This window comes from Eleutherodactylus coqui, chromosome 1 (genome assembly GCF_035609145.1).
Source record: "Eleutherodactylus coqui strain aEleCoq1 chromosome 1, aEleCoq1.hap1, whole genome shotgun sequence".
Lineage (NCBI taxonomy): Eukaryota > Metazoa > Chordata > Amphibia > Anura > Eleutherodactylidae > Eleutherodactylus > Eleutherodactylus coqui.
In genome coordinates this window covers 55,557,256-55,570,683 of record NC_089837.1, presented here as the reverse complement: position 1 = coordinate 55,570,683, position 13,428 = coordinate 55,557,256, and positions in this window count along the sequence as shown.

The window sequence follows — 13,428 nt, the reverse complement described above, 5'->3', positions numbered from 1 at the left end:
AAAAATGTTTCGGTAGATATTTGTGCGGTGATATTGATAATGCAGTGTCCAGGTATGTCTATTGTCTTGGATATATATAGGGAATAAATGAAAGTGATGAAGAGGAGTAAAAATAAATACAGAATGGAGACAACCGTCTGCGGCTGCGGCCCGACTGCCCCTTTCTTTTGAGCGGCCCCTCAATGTTTTGAGAAACGGCGGAGGACATTGTCTCCATTAGAATTGGCCCCCCTGTGATGCTGATGCAGTTTGGGCTCCACTCCTTGAATTCCGCCCCCTCCCCGAGGTCGAGTGTGTTGAGTTCATACTTTTATACGGAGGGTTTGCTGTGCATTAGCACCTCACGGGCGAACTGTATTTATGTTAGTATGTTTTATGTGAGCTATCCGGTTGATGACGCTTGTATGCAAGCCTGTCAAATTTTCTGGACCATCAGGACCTTTTCTATTTTTGACCTAGTTGATAGGTAATGTTGGTGTGACAAGTCCACCAATTCTGGAGATGGACTGGCCGGCGGAAGGGGTTGGAGGTGCGCCGGAAATCTTTTTTTTACAGCATGTGTGCATGTAGTTCAAGACTGCATACTTGTTGTAAAATTTATTTAACTCAGTCTTATGGTCTAGAAAAGTTGACACGCCTGTAACACCATCAGCACGGGCGTCCTTGTGATGCTGAGGCAGTTTGGACTCCACTCCTTATAGACCTAGAGTGTTCCCGATTTCCCCAAACAGGAGTGGACTCTATGTGTTAGCACCTCATGGGCGGATTGAGTGAATGTCAATAAGTTTCAAGTAAGCAAACCTTAGCCCAAAAAATGTTTCGGTAGATATTCGTGCGGTGATATTGATGATGCAGTGTCCAGGTATGTTTATTGTCTTGGATATATATAGGGAATAAATGAAAGTGATGAAGAGGAGTAAAAATAAATACAGAATGGAGACAACCGTCTGCGGCTGCGGCCCGACTGCCCCTTTCTTTTGAGCGGCCCCTCAATGTTTTGAGAAACGGCGGAGGACATTGTCTCCATTAGAATTGGCCCCCCTGTGATGCTGATGCAGTTTGGGCTCCACTCCTTGAATTCCGCCCCCTCCCCGAGGTCGAGTGTGTTGAGTTCATACTTTTATACGGAGGGTTTGCTGTGCATTAGCACCTCACGGGCGAACTGTATTTATGTTAGTATGTTTTATGTGAGCTATCCGGTTGATGACGCTTGTATGCAAGCCTGTCAAATTTTCTGGACCATCAGGACCTTTTCTATTTTTGACCTAGTTGATAGGTAATGTTGGTGTGACAAGTCCACCAATTCTGGAGATGGAATGGCCGGCGGAAGGGGTTGGAGGTGCGCCGGAAATCTTTTTTTTACAGCATGTGTGCATGTAGTTCAAGACTGCATACTTGTTGTAAAATTTATTTAACTCAGTCTTATGGTCTAGAAAAGTTGACACGCCTGTAACACCATCAGCACGGGCGTCCTTGTGATGCTGAGGCAGTTTGGACTCCACTCCTTATAGACCTAGAGTGTTCCCGATTTCCCCAAACAGGAGTGGACTCTATGTGTTAGCACCTCATGGGCGGATTGAGTGAATGTCAATAAGTTTCAAGTAAGCAAACCTTAGCCCAAAAAATGTTTCGGTAGATATTCGTGCGGTGATATTGATGATGCAGTGTCCAGGTATGTCTATTGTCTTGGATATATATAGGGAATAAATGAAAGTGATGAAGAGGAGTAAAAATAAATACAGAATGGAGACAACCGTCTGCGGCTGCGGCCCGACTGCCCCTTTCTTTTGAGCGGCCCCTCAATGTTTTGAGAAACGGCGGAGGACATTGTCTCCATTAGAATTGGCCCCCTGTGATGCTGATGCAGTTTGGGCTCCACTCCTTGAATTCCGCCCCCTCCCCGAGGTCGAGTGTGTTGAGTTCATACTTTTATACGGAGGGTTTGCTGTGCATTAGCACCTCACGGGCGAACTGTATTTATGTTAGTATGTTTTATGTGAGCTATCCGGTTGATGACGCTTGTATGCAGGCCTGTCAAATTTTCTGGACCATCAGGACCTTTTCTATTTTTGACCTAGTTGATAGGTAATGTTGGTGTGACAAGTCCACCAATTCTGGAGATGGAATGGCCGGCGGGAGGGGTTGGAGGTGCGCCGGAAATCTTTTTTTTACAGCATGTGTGCATGTAGTTCAAGACTGCATACTTGTTGTAAAATTTATTTAACTCAGTCTTATGGTCTAGAAAAGTTGACACGCCTGTAACACCATCAGCACGGGCGTCCTTGTGATGCTGAGGCAGTTTGGACTCCACTCCTTATAGACCTAGAGTGTTCCCGATTTCCCCAAACAGGAGTGGACTCTATGCGTTAGCACCTCATGGGCGGATTGAGTGAATGTCAATAAGTTTCAAGTAAGCAAACCTTAGCCCAAAAAATGTTTCGGTAGATATTTGTGCGGTGATATTGATGATGCAGTGTCCAGGTATGTCTATTGTCTTGGATATATATAGGGAATAAATGAAAGTGATGAAGAGGAGTAAAAATAAATACAGAATGGAGACAACCGTCTGCGGCTGCGGCCCGACTGCCCCTTTCTTTTGAGCGGCCCCTCAATGTTTTGAGAAACGGCGGAGGACATTGTCTCCATTAGAATTGGCCCCCCTGTGATGCTGATGCAGTTTGGGCTCCACTCCTTGAATTCCACCCCCTCCCCGAGGTCGAGTGTGTTGAGTTCATACTTTTATACGGAGGGTTTGCTGTGCATTAGCACCTCACGGGCGAACTGTATTTATGTTAGTATGTTTTATGTGAGCTATCCGGTTGATGACGCTTGTATGCAGGCCTGTCAAATTTTCTGGACCATCAGGACCTTTTCTATTTTTGACCTAGTTGATAGGTAATGTTGGTGTGACAAGTCCACCAATTCTGGAGATGGAATGGCCGGCGGGAGGGGTTGGAGGTGCGCCGGAAATCTTTTTTTTACAGCATGTGTGCATGTAGTTCAAGACTGCATACTTGTTGTAAAATTTATTTAACTCAGTCTTATGGTCTAGAAAAGTTGACACGCCTGTAACACCATCAGCACGGGCGTCCTTGTGATGCTGAGGCAGTTTGGACTCCACTCCTTATAGAACTAGAGTGTTCCCGATTTCCCCAAACAGGAGTGGACTCTATGCGTTAGCACCTCATGGGCGGATTGAGTGAATGTCAATAAGTTTCAAGTAAGCAAACCTTAGCCCAAAAAATGTTTCGGTAGATATTTGTGCGGTGATATTGATGATGCAGTGTCCAGGTATGTCTATTGTCTTGGATATATATAGGGAATAAATGAAAGTGATGAAGAGGAGTAAAAATAAATACAGAATGGAGACAACCGTCTGCGGCTGCGGCCCGACTGCCCCTTTCTTTTGAGCGGCCCCTCAATGTTTTGAGAAACGGCGGAGGACATTGTCTCCATTAGAATTGGCCCCCCTGTGATGCTGATGCAGTTTGGGCTCCACTCCTTGAATTCCACCCCCTCCCCGAGGTCGAGTGTGTTGAGTTCATACTTTTATACGGAGGGTTTGCTGTGCATTAGCACCTCACGGGCGAACTGTATTTATGTTAGTATGTTTTATGTGAGCTATCCGGTTGATGACGCTTGTATGCAGGCCTGTCAAATTTTCTGGACCATCAGGACCTTTTCTATTTTTGACCTAGTTGATAGGTAATGTTGGTGTGACAAGTCCACCAATTCTGGAGATGGAATGGCCGGCGGAAGGGGTTGGAGGTGCGCCGGAAATCTTTTTTTTACAGCATGTGTGCATGTAGTTCAAGACTGCATACTTGTTGTAAAATTTATTTAACTCAGTCTTATGGTCTAGAAAAGTTGACACGCATGTAACACCATCAGCACGGGCGTCCTTGTGATGCTGAGGCAGTTTGGACTCCACTCCTTATAGACCTAGAGTGTTCCCGATTTCCCCAAACAGGAGTGGACTCTATGCGTTAGCACCTCATGGGCGGATTGAGTGAATGTCAATAAGTTTCAAGTAAGCAAACCTTAGCCCAAAAAATGTTTCGGTAGATATTTGTGCGGTGATATTGATGATGCAGTGTCCAGGTATGTCTATTGTCTTGGATATATATAGGGAATAAATGAAAGTGATGAAGAGGAGTAAAAATAAATACAGAATGGAGACAACCGTCTGCGGCTGCGGCCCGACTGCCCCTTTCTTTTGAGCGGCCCCTCAATGTTTTGAGAAACGGCGGAGGACATTGTCTCCATTAGAATTGGCCCCCCTGTGATGCTGATGCAGTTTGGGCTCCACTCCTTGAATTCCGCCCCCTCCCCGAGGTCGAGTGTGTTGAGTTCATACTTTTATACGGAGGGTTTGCTGTGCATTAGCACCTCACGGGCGAACTGTATTTATGTTAGTATGTTTTATGTGAGCTATCCGGTTGATGACGCTTGTATGCAAGCCTGTCAAATTTTCTGGACCATCAGGACCTTTTCTATTTTTGACCTAGTTGATAGGTAATGTTGGTGTGACAAGTCCACCAATTCTGGAGATGGAATGGCCGGCGGAAGGGGTTGGAGGTGCGCCGGAAATCTTTTTTTTACAGCATGTGTGCATGTAGTTCAAGACTGCATACTTGTTGTAAAATTTATTTAACTCAGTCTTATGGTCTAGAAAAGTTGACACGCCTGTAACACCATCAGCACGGGCGTCCTTGTGATGCTGAGGCAGTTTGGACTCCACTCCTTATAGACCTAGAGTGTTCCCGATTTCCCCAAACAGGAGTGGACTCTATGTGTTAGCACCTCATGGGCGGATTGAGTGAATGTCAATAAGTTTCAAGTAAGCAAACCTTAGCCCAAAAAATGTTTCGGTAGATATTCGTGCGGTGATATTGATGATGCAGTGTCCAGGTATGTTTATTGTCTTGGATATATATAGGGAATAAATGAAAGTGATGAAGAGGAGTAAAAATAAATACAGAATGGAGACAACCGTCTGCGGCTGCGGCCCGACTGCCCCTTTCTTTTGAGCGGCCCCTCAATGTTTTGAGAAACGGCGGAGGACATTGTCTTCATTAGAATTGGCCCCCCTGTGATGCTGATGCAGTTTGGGCTCCACTCCTTGAATTCCGCCCCCTCCCCGAGGTCGAGTGTGTTGAGTTCATACTTTTATACGGAGGGTTTGCTGTGCATTAGCACCTCACGGGCGAACTGTATTTATGTTAGTATGTTTTATGTGAGCTATCCGGTTGATGACGCTTGTATGCAAGCCTGTCAAATTTTCTGGACCATCAGGACCTTTTCTATTTTTGACCTAGTTGATAGGTAATGTTGGTGTGACAAGTCCACCAATTCTGGAGATGGAATGGCCGGCGGAAGGGGTTGGAGGTGCGCCGGAAATCTTTTTTTTACAGCATGTGTGCATGTAGTTCAAGACTGCATACTTGTTGTAAAATTTATTTAACTCAGTCTTATGGTCTAGAAAAGTTGACACGCCTGTAACACCATCAGCACGGGCGTCCTTGTGATGCTGAGGCAGTTTGGACTCCACTCCTTATAGACCTAGAGTGTTCCCGATTTCCCCAAACAGGAGTGGACTCTATGTGTTAGCACCTCATGGGCGGATTGAGTGAATGTCAATAAGTTTCAAGTAAGCAAACCTTAGCCCAAAAAATGTTTCGGTAGATATTCGTGCGGTGATATTGATGATGCAGTGTCCAGGTATGTTTATTGTCTTGGATATATATAGGGAATAAATGAAAGTGATGAAGAGGAGTAAAAATAAATACAGAATGGAGACAACCGTCTGCGGCTGCGGCCCGACTGCCCCTTTCTTTTGAGCGGCCCCTCAATGTTTTGAGAAACGGCGGAGGACATTGTCTCCATTAGAATTGGCCCCCCTGTGATGCTGATGCAGTTTGGGCTCCACTCCTTGAATTCCGCCCCCTCCCCGAGGTCGAGTGTGTTGAGTTCATACTTTTATACGGAGGGTTTGCTGTGCATTAGCACCTCACGGGCGAACTGTATTTATGTTAGTATGTTTTATGTGAGCTATCCGGTTGATGACGCTTGTATGCAGGCCTGTCAAATTTTCTGGACCATCAGGACCTTTTCTATTTTTGACCTAGTTGATAGGTAATGTTGGTGTGACAAGTCCACCAATTCTGGAGATGGAATGGCCGGCGGAAGGGGTTGGAGGTGCGCCGGAAATCTTTTTTTTACAGCTTGTGTGCATGTAGTTCAAGACTGCATACTTGTTGTAAAATTTATTTAACTCAGTCTTATGGTCTAGAAAAGTTGACACGCCTGTAACACCATCAGCACGGGCGTCCTTGTGATGCTGAGGCAGTTTGGACTCCACTCCTTATAGACCTAGAGTGTTCCCGATTTCCCCAAACAGGAGTGGACTCTATGCGTTAGCACCTCATGGGCGGATTGAGTGAATGTCAATAAGTTTCAAGTAAGCAAACCTTAGCCCAAAAAATGTTTCGGTAGATATTTGTGCGGTGATATTGATGATGCAGTGTCCAGGTATGTCTATTGTCTTGGATATATATAGGGAATAAATGAAAGTGATGAAGAGGAGTAAAAATAAATACAGAATGGAGACAACCGTCTGCGGCTGCGGCCCGACTGCCCCTTTCTTTTGAGCGGCCCCTCAATGTTTTGAGAAACGGCGGAGGACATTGTCTCCATTAGAATTGGCCCCCCTGTGATGCTGATGCAGTTTGGGCTCCACTCCTTGAATTCCGCCCCCTCCCCGAGGTCGAGTGTGTTGAGTTCATACTTTTATACGGAGGGTTTGCTGTGCATTAGCACCTCACGGGCGAACTGTATTTATGTTAGTATGTTTTATGTGAGCTATCCGGTTGATGACGCTTGTATGCAGGCCTGTCAAATTTTCTGGACCATCAGGACCTTTTCTATTTTTGACCTAGTTGATAGGTAATGTTGGTGTGACAAGTCCACCAATTCTCGAGATGGAATGGCCGGCGGAAGGGGTTGGAGGTGCGCCGGAAATCTTTTTTTTACAGCTTGTGTGCATGTAGTTCAAGACTGCATACTTGTAAAATTTATTTAACTCAGTCTTATGGTCTAGAAAAGTTGACACGCCTGTAACACCATCAGCACGGGCGTCCTTGTGATGCTGAGGCAGTTTGGACTCCACTCCTTATAGACCTAGAGTGTTCCCGATTTCCCCAAACAGGAGTGGACTCTATGCGTTAGCACCTCATGGGCGGATTGAGTGAATGTCAATAAGTTTCAAGTAAGCAAACCTTAGCCCAAAAAATGTTTCGGTAGATATTTGTGCGGTGATATTGATGATGCAGTGTCCAGGTATGTCTATTGTCTTGGATATATATAGGGAATAAATGAAAGTGATGAAGAGGAGTAAAAATAAATACAGAATGGAGACAACCGTCTGCGGCTGCGGCCCGACTGCCCCTTTCTTTTGAGCGGCCCCTCAATGTTTTGAGAAACGGCGGAGGACATTGTCTCCATTAGAATTGGCCCCCCTGTGATGCTGATGCAGTTTGGGCTCCACTCCTTGAATTCCGCCCCCTCCCCGAGGTCGAGTGTGTTGAGTTCATACTTTTATACGGAGGGTTTGCTGTGCATTAGCACCTCACGGGTGAACTGTATTTATGTTAGTATGTTTTACGTGAGCTATCCGGTTGATGACGCTTGTATGCAGGCCTGTCAAATTTTCTGGACCATCAGGACCTTTTCTATTTTTGACCTAGTTGATAGGTAATGTTGGTGTGACAAGTCCACCAATTCTGGAGATGGAATGGCCGGCGGAAGGGGTTGGAGGTGCGCCGGAAATCTTTTTTTTACAGCATGTGTGCATGTAGTTCAAGACTGCATACTTGTTGTAAAATTTATTTAACTCAGTCTTATGGTCTAGAAAAGTTGACACGCCTGTAACACCATCAGCACGGGCGTCCTTGTGATGCTGAGGCAGTTTGGACTCCACTCCTTATAGACCTAGAGTGTTCCCGATTTCCCCAAACAGGAGTGGACTCTATGTGTTAGCACCTCATGGGCGGATTGAGTGAATGTCAATAAGTTTCAAGTAAGCAAACCTTAGCCCAAAAAATGTTTCGGTAGATATTTGTGCGGTGATATTGATGATGCAGTGTCCAGGTATGTCTATTGTCTTGGATATATATAGGGAATAAATGAAAGTGATGAAGAGGAGTAAAAATAAATACAGAATGGAGACAACCGTCTGCGGCTGCGGCCCGACTGCCCCTTTCTTTTGAGCGGCCCCTCAATGTTTTGAGAAACGGCGGAGGACATTGTCTCCATTAGAATTGGCCCCCCTGTGATGCTGATGCAGTTTGGGCTCCACTCCTTGAATTCCGCCCCCTCCCCGAGGTCGAGTGTGTTGAGTTCATACTTTTATACGGAGGGTTTGCTGTGCATTAGCACCTCACGGGTGAACTGTATTTATGTTAGTATGTTTTACGTGAGCTATCCGGTTGATGACGCTTGTATGCAGGCCTGTCAAATTTTCTGGACCATCAGGACCTTTTCTATTTTTGACCTAGTTGATAGGTAATGTTGGTGTGACAAGTCCACCAATTCTGGAGATGGAATGGCCGGCGGAAGGGGTTGGAGGTGCGCCGGAAATCTTTTTTTTACACCATGTGTGCATGTAGTTCAAGACTGCATACTTGTTGTAAAATTTATTTAACTCAGTCTTATGGTCTAGAAAAGTTGACACGCATGTAACACCATCAGCACGGGCGTCCTTGTGATGCTGAGGCAGTTTGGACTCCACTCCTTATAGACCTAGAGTGTTCCCGATTTCCCCAAACAGGAGTGGACTCTATGCGTTAGCACCTCATGGGCGGATTGAGTGAATGTCAATAAGTTTCAAGTAAGCAAACCTTAGCCCAAAAAATGTTTCGGTAGATATTTGTGCGGTGATATTGATGATGCAGTGTCCACGTATGTCTATTGTCTTGGATATATATAGGGAATAAATGAAAGTGATGAAGAGGAGTAAAAATAAATACAGAATGGAGACAACCGTCTGCGGCTGCGGCCCGACTGCCCCTTTCTTTTGAGCGGCCCCTCAATGTTTTGAGAAACGGCAGAGGACATTGTCTCCATTAGAATTGGCCCCCCTGTGATGCTGATGCAGTTTGGGCTCCACTCCTTGAATTCCGCCCCCTCCCCGAGGTCGAGTGTGTTGAGTTCATACTTTTATACGGAGGGTTTGCTGTGCATTAGCACCTCACGGGCGAACTGTATTTATGTTAGTATGTTTTATGTGAGCTATCCGGTTGATGACGCTTGTATGCAGGCCTGTCAAATTTTCTGGACCATCAGGACCTTTTCTATTTTTGACCTAGTTGATAGGTAATGTTGGTGTGACAAGTCCACCAATTCTGGAGATGGAATGGCCGGCGGAAGGGGTTGGAGGTGCGCCGGAAATCTTTTTTTTACACCATGTGTGCATGTAGTTCAAGACTACATGCTTGTTGTAAAATTTATTTAACTCAGTCTTATGGTCTAGAAAAGTTGACACGCCTGTAACACCATCAGCACGGGCGTCCTTGTGATGCTGAGGCAGTTTGGACTCCACTCCTTATAGACCTAGAGTGTTCCCGATTTCCCCAAACAGGAGTGGACTCTATGCGTTAGCACCTCATGGGCGGATTGAGTGAATGTCAATAAGTTTCAAGTAAGCAAACCTTAGCCCAAAAAATGTTTCGGTAGATATTTGTGCGGTGATATTGATGATGCAGTGTCCAGGTATGTCTATTGTCTTGGATATATATAGGGAATAAATGAAAGTGATGAAGAGGAGTAAAAATAAATACAGAATGGAGACAACCGTCTGCGGCCCGACTGCCCCTTTCTTTTGAGCGGCCCCTCAATGTTTTGAGAAACGGCGGAGGACATTGTCTCCATTAGAATTGGCCCCCCTGTGATGCTGATGCAGTTTGGGCTCCACTCCTTGAATTCCACCCCCTCCCCGAGGTCGAGTGTGTTGAGTTCATACTTTTATACGGAGGGTTTGCTGTGCATTAGCACCTCACGGGCGAACTGTATTTATGTTAGTATGTTTTATGTGAGCTATCCGGTTGATGACGCTTGTATGCAGGCCTGTCAAATTTTCTGGACCATCAGGACCTTTTCTATTTTTGACCTAGTTGATACGTAATGTTGGTGTGACAAGTCCACCAATTCTCGAGATGGAATGGCCGGCGGAAGGGGTTGGAGGTGCGCCGGAAATCTTTTTTTTACACCATGTGTGCATGTAGTTCAAGACTACATGCTTGTTGTAAAATTTATTTAACTCAGTCTTATGGTCTAGAAAAGTTGACACGCCTGTAACACCATCAGCACGGGCGTCCTTGTGATGCTGAGGCAGTTTGGACTCCACTCCTTATAGACCTAGAGTGTTCCCGATTTCCCCAAACAGGAGTGGACTCCATGCGTTAGCACCTCATGGGCGGATTGAGTGAATGTCAATAAGTTTCAAGTAAGCAAACCTTAGCCCAAAAAATGTTTCGGTAGATATTTGTGCGGTGATATTGATGATGCAGTGTCCAGGTATGTCTATTGTCTTGGATATATATAGGGAATAAAGGAAAGTGATGAAGAGGAGTAAAAATAAATACAGAATGGAGACAACCGTCTGCGGCTGCGGCCCGACTGCCCCTTTCTTTTGAGCGGCCCCTCAATGTTTTGAGAAACGGCGGAGGACATTGTCTCCATTAGAATTGGCCCCCCTGTGATGCTGATGCAGTTTGGGCTCCACTCCTTGAATTCCACCCCCTCCCCGAGGTCGAGTGTGTTGAGTTCATACTTTTATACGGAGGGTTTGCTGTGCATTAGCACCTCACGGGCGAACTGTATTTATGTTAGTATGTTTTATGTGAGCTATCCGGTTGATGACGCTTGTATGCAGGCCTGTCAAATTTTCTGGACCATCAGGACCTTTTCTATTTTTGACCTAGTTGATAGGTAATGTTGGTGTGACAAGTCCACCAATTCTGGAGATGGAATGGCCGGCGGAAGGGGTTGGAGGTGCGCCGGAAATCTTTTTTTTACAGCATGTGTGCATGTAGTTCAAGACTGCATACTTGTTGTAAAATTTATTTAACTCAGTCTTATGGTCTAGAAAAGTTGACACGCCTGTAACACCATCAGCACGGGCGTCCTTGTGATGCTGAGGCAGTTTGGACTCCACTCCTTATAGACCTAGAGTGTTCCCGATTTCCCCAAACAGGAGTGGACTCTATGTGTTAGCACCTCATGGGCGGATTGAGTGAATGTCAATAAGTTTCAAGTAAGCAAACCTTAGCCCAAAAAATGTTTCGGTAGATATTCGTGCGGTGATATTGATGATGCAGTGTCCAGGTATGTTTATTGTCTTGGATATATATAGGGAATAAATGAAAGTGATGAAGAGGAGTAAAAATAAATACAGAATGGAGACAACCGTCTGCGGCTGCGGCCCGACTGCCCCTTTCTTTTGAGCGGCCCCTCAATGTTTTGAGAAACGGCGGAGGACATTGTCTCCATTATAATTGGCCGCCCTGTGATGCTGATGCAGTTTGGGCTCCACTCCTTGAATTCCGCCCCCTCCCCGAGGTCGAGTGTGTTGAGTTCATACTTTTATACGGAGGGTTTGCTGTGCATTAGCACCTCACGGGCGAACTGTATTTATGTTAGTATGTTTTATGTGAGCTATCCGGTTGATGACGCTTGTATGCAGGCCTGTCAAATTTTCTGGACCATCAGGACCTTTTCTATTTTTGACCTAGTTGATAGGTAATGTTGGTGTGACAAGTCCACCAATTCTGGAGATGGAATGGCCGGCGGAAGGGGTTGGAGGTGCGCCGGAAATCTTTTTTTTACAGCATGTGTGCATGTAGTTCAAGACTGCATACTTGTTGTAAAATTTATTTAACTCAGTCTTATGGTCTAGAAAAGTTGACACGCCTGTAACACCATCAGCACGGGCGTCCTTGTGATGCTGAGGCAGTTTGGACTCCACTCCTTATAGACCTAGAGTGTTCCCGATTTCCCCAAACAGGAGTGGACTCTATGCGTTAGCACCTCATGGGCGGATTGAGTGAATGTCAATAAGTTTCAAGTAAGCAAACCTTAGCCCAAAAAATGTTTCGGTAGATATTTGTGCGGTGATATTGATGATGCAGTGTCCAGGTATGTCTATTGTCTTGGATATATATAGGGAATAAATGAAAGTGATGAAGAGGAGTAAAAATAAATACAGAATGGAGACAACCGTCTGCGGCTGCGGCCCGACTGCCCCTTTCTTTTGAGCGGCCCCTCAATGTTTTGAGAAACGGCGGAGGACATTGTCTCCATTAGAATTGGCCCCCCTGTGATGCTGATGCAGTTTGGGCTCCACTCCTTGAATTCCGCCCCCTCCCCGAGGTCGAGTGTGTTGAGTTCATACTTTTATACGGAGGGTTTGCTGTGCATTAGCACCTCACGGGCGAACTGTATTTATGTTAGTATGTTTTATGTGAGCTATCCGGTTGATGACGCTTGTATGCAGGCCTGTCAAATTTTCTGGACCATCAGGACCTTTTCTATTTTTGACCAAGTTGATAGGTAATGTTGGTGTGACAAGTCCACCAATTCTGGAGATGGAATGGCCGGCGGAAGGGGTTGGAGGTGCGCCGGAAATCTTTTTTTTACAGCATGTGTGCATGTAGTTCAAGACTGCATACTTGTTGTAAAATTTATTTAACTCAGTCTTATGGTCTAGAAAAGTTGACACGCCTGTAACACCATCAGCACGGGCGTCCTTGTGATGCTGAGGCAGTTTGGACTCCACTCCTTATAGACCTAGAGTGTCCCCGATTTCCCCAAACAGGAGTGGACTCTATGTGTTAGCACCTCATGGGCGGATTGAGTGAATGTCAATAAGTTTCAAGTAAGCAAACCTTAGCCCAAAAAATGTTTCGGTAGATATTTGTGCGGTGATATTGATGATGCAGTGTCCAGGTATGTCTATTGTCTTGGATATATATAGGGAATAAATGAAAGTGATGAAGAGGAGTAAAAATAAATACAGAATGGAGACAACAGTCTGCGGCTGCGGCCCGACTGCCCCTTTCTTTTGAGCGGCCCCTCAATGTTTTGAGAAACGGCGGAGGACATTGTCTCCATTAGAATTGGCCCCCCTGTGATGCTGATGCAGTTTGGGCTCCACTCCTTGAATTCCGCCCCCTCCCCGAGGTCGAGTGTGTTGAGTTCATACTTTTATACGGAGGGTTTGCTGTGCATTAGCACCTCACGGGCGAACTGTATTTATGTTAGTATGTTTTATGTGAGCTATCCGGTTGATGACGCTTGTATGCAGGCCTGTCAAATTTTCTGGACCATCAGGACCTTTTCTATTTTTGACCTAGTTGATAGGTAATGTTGGTG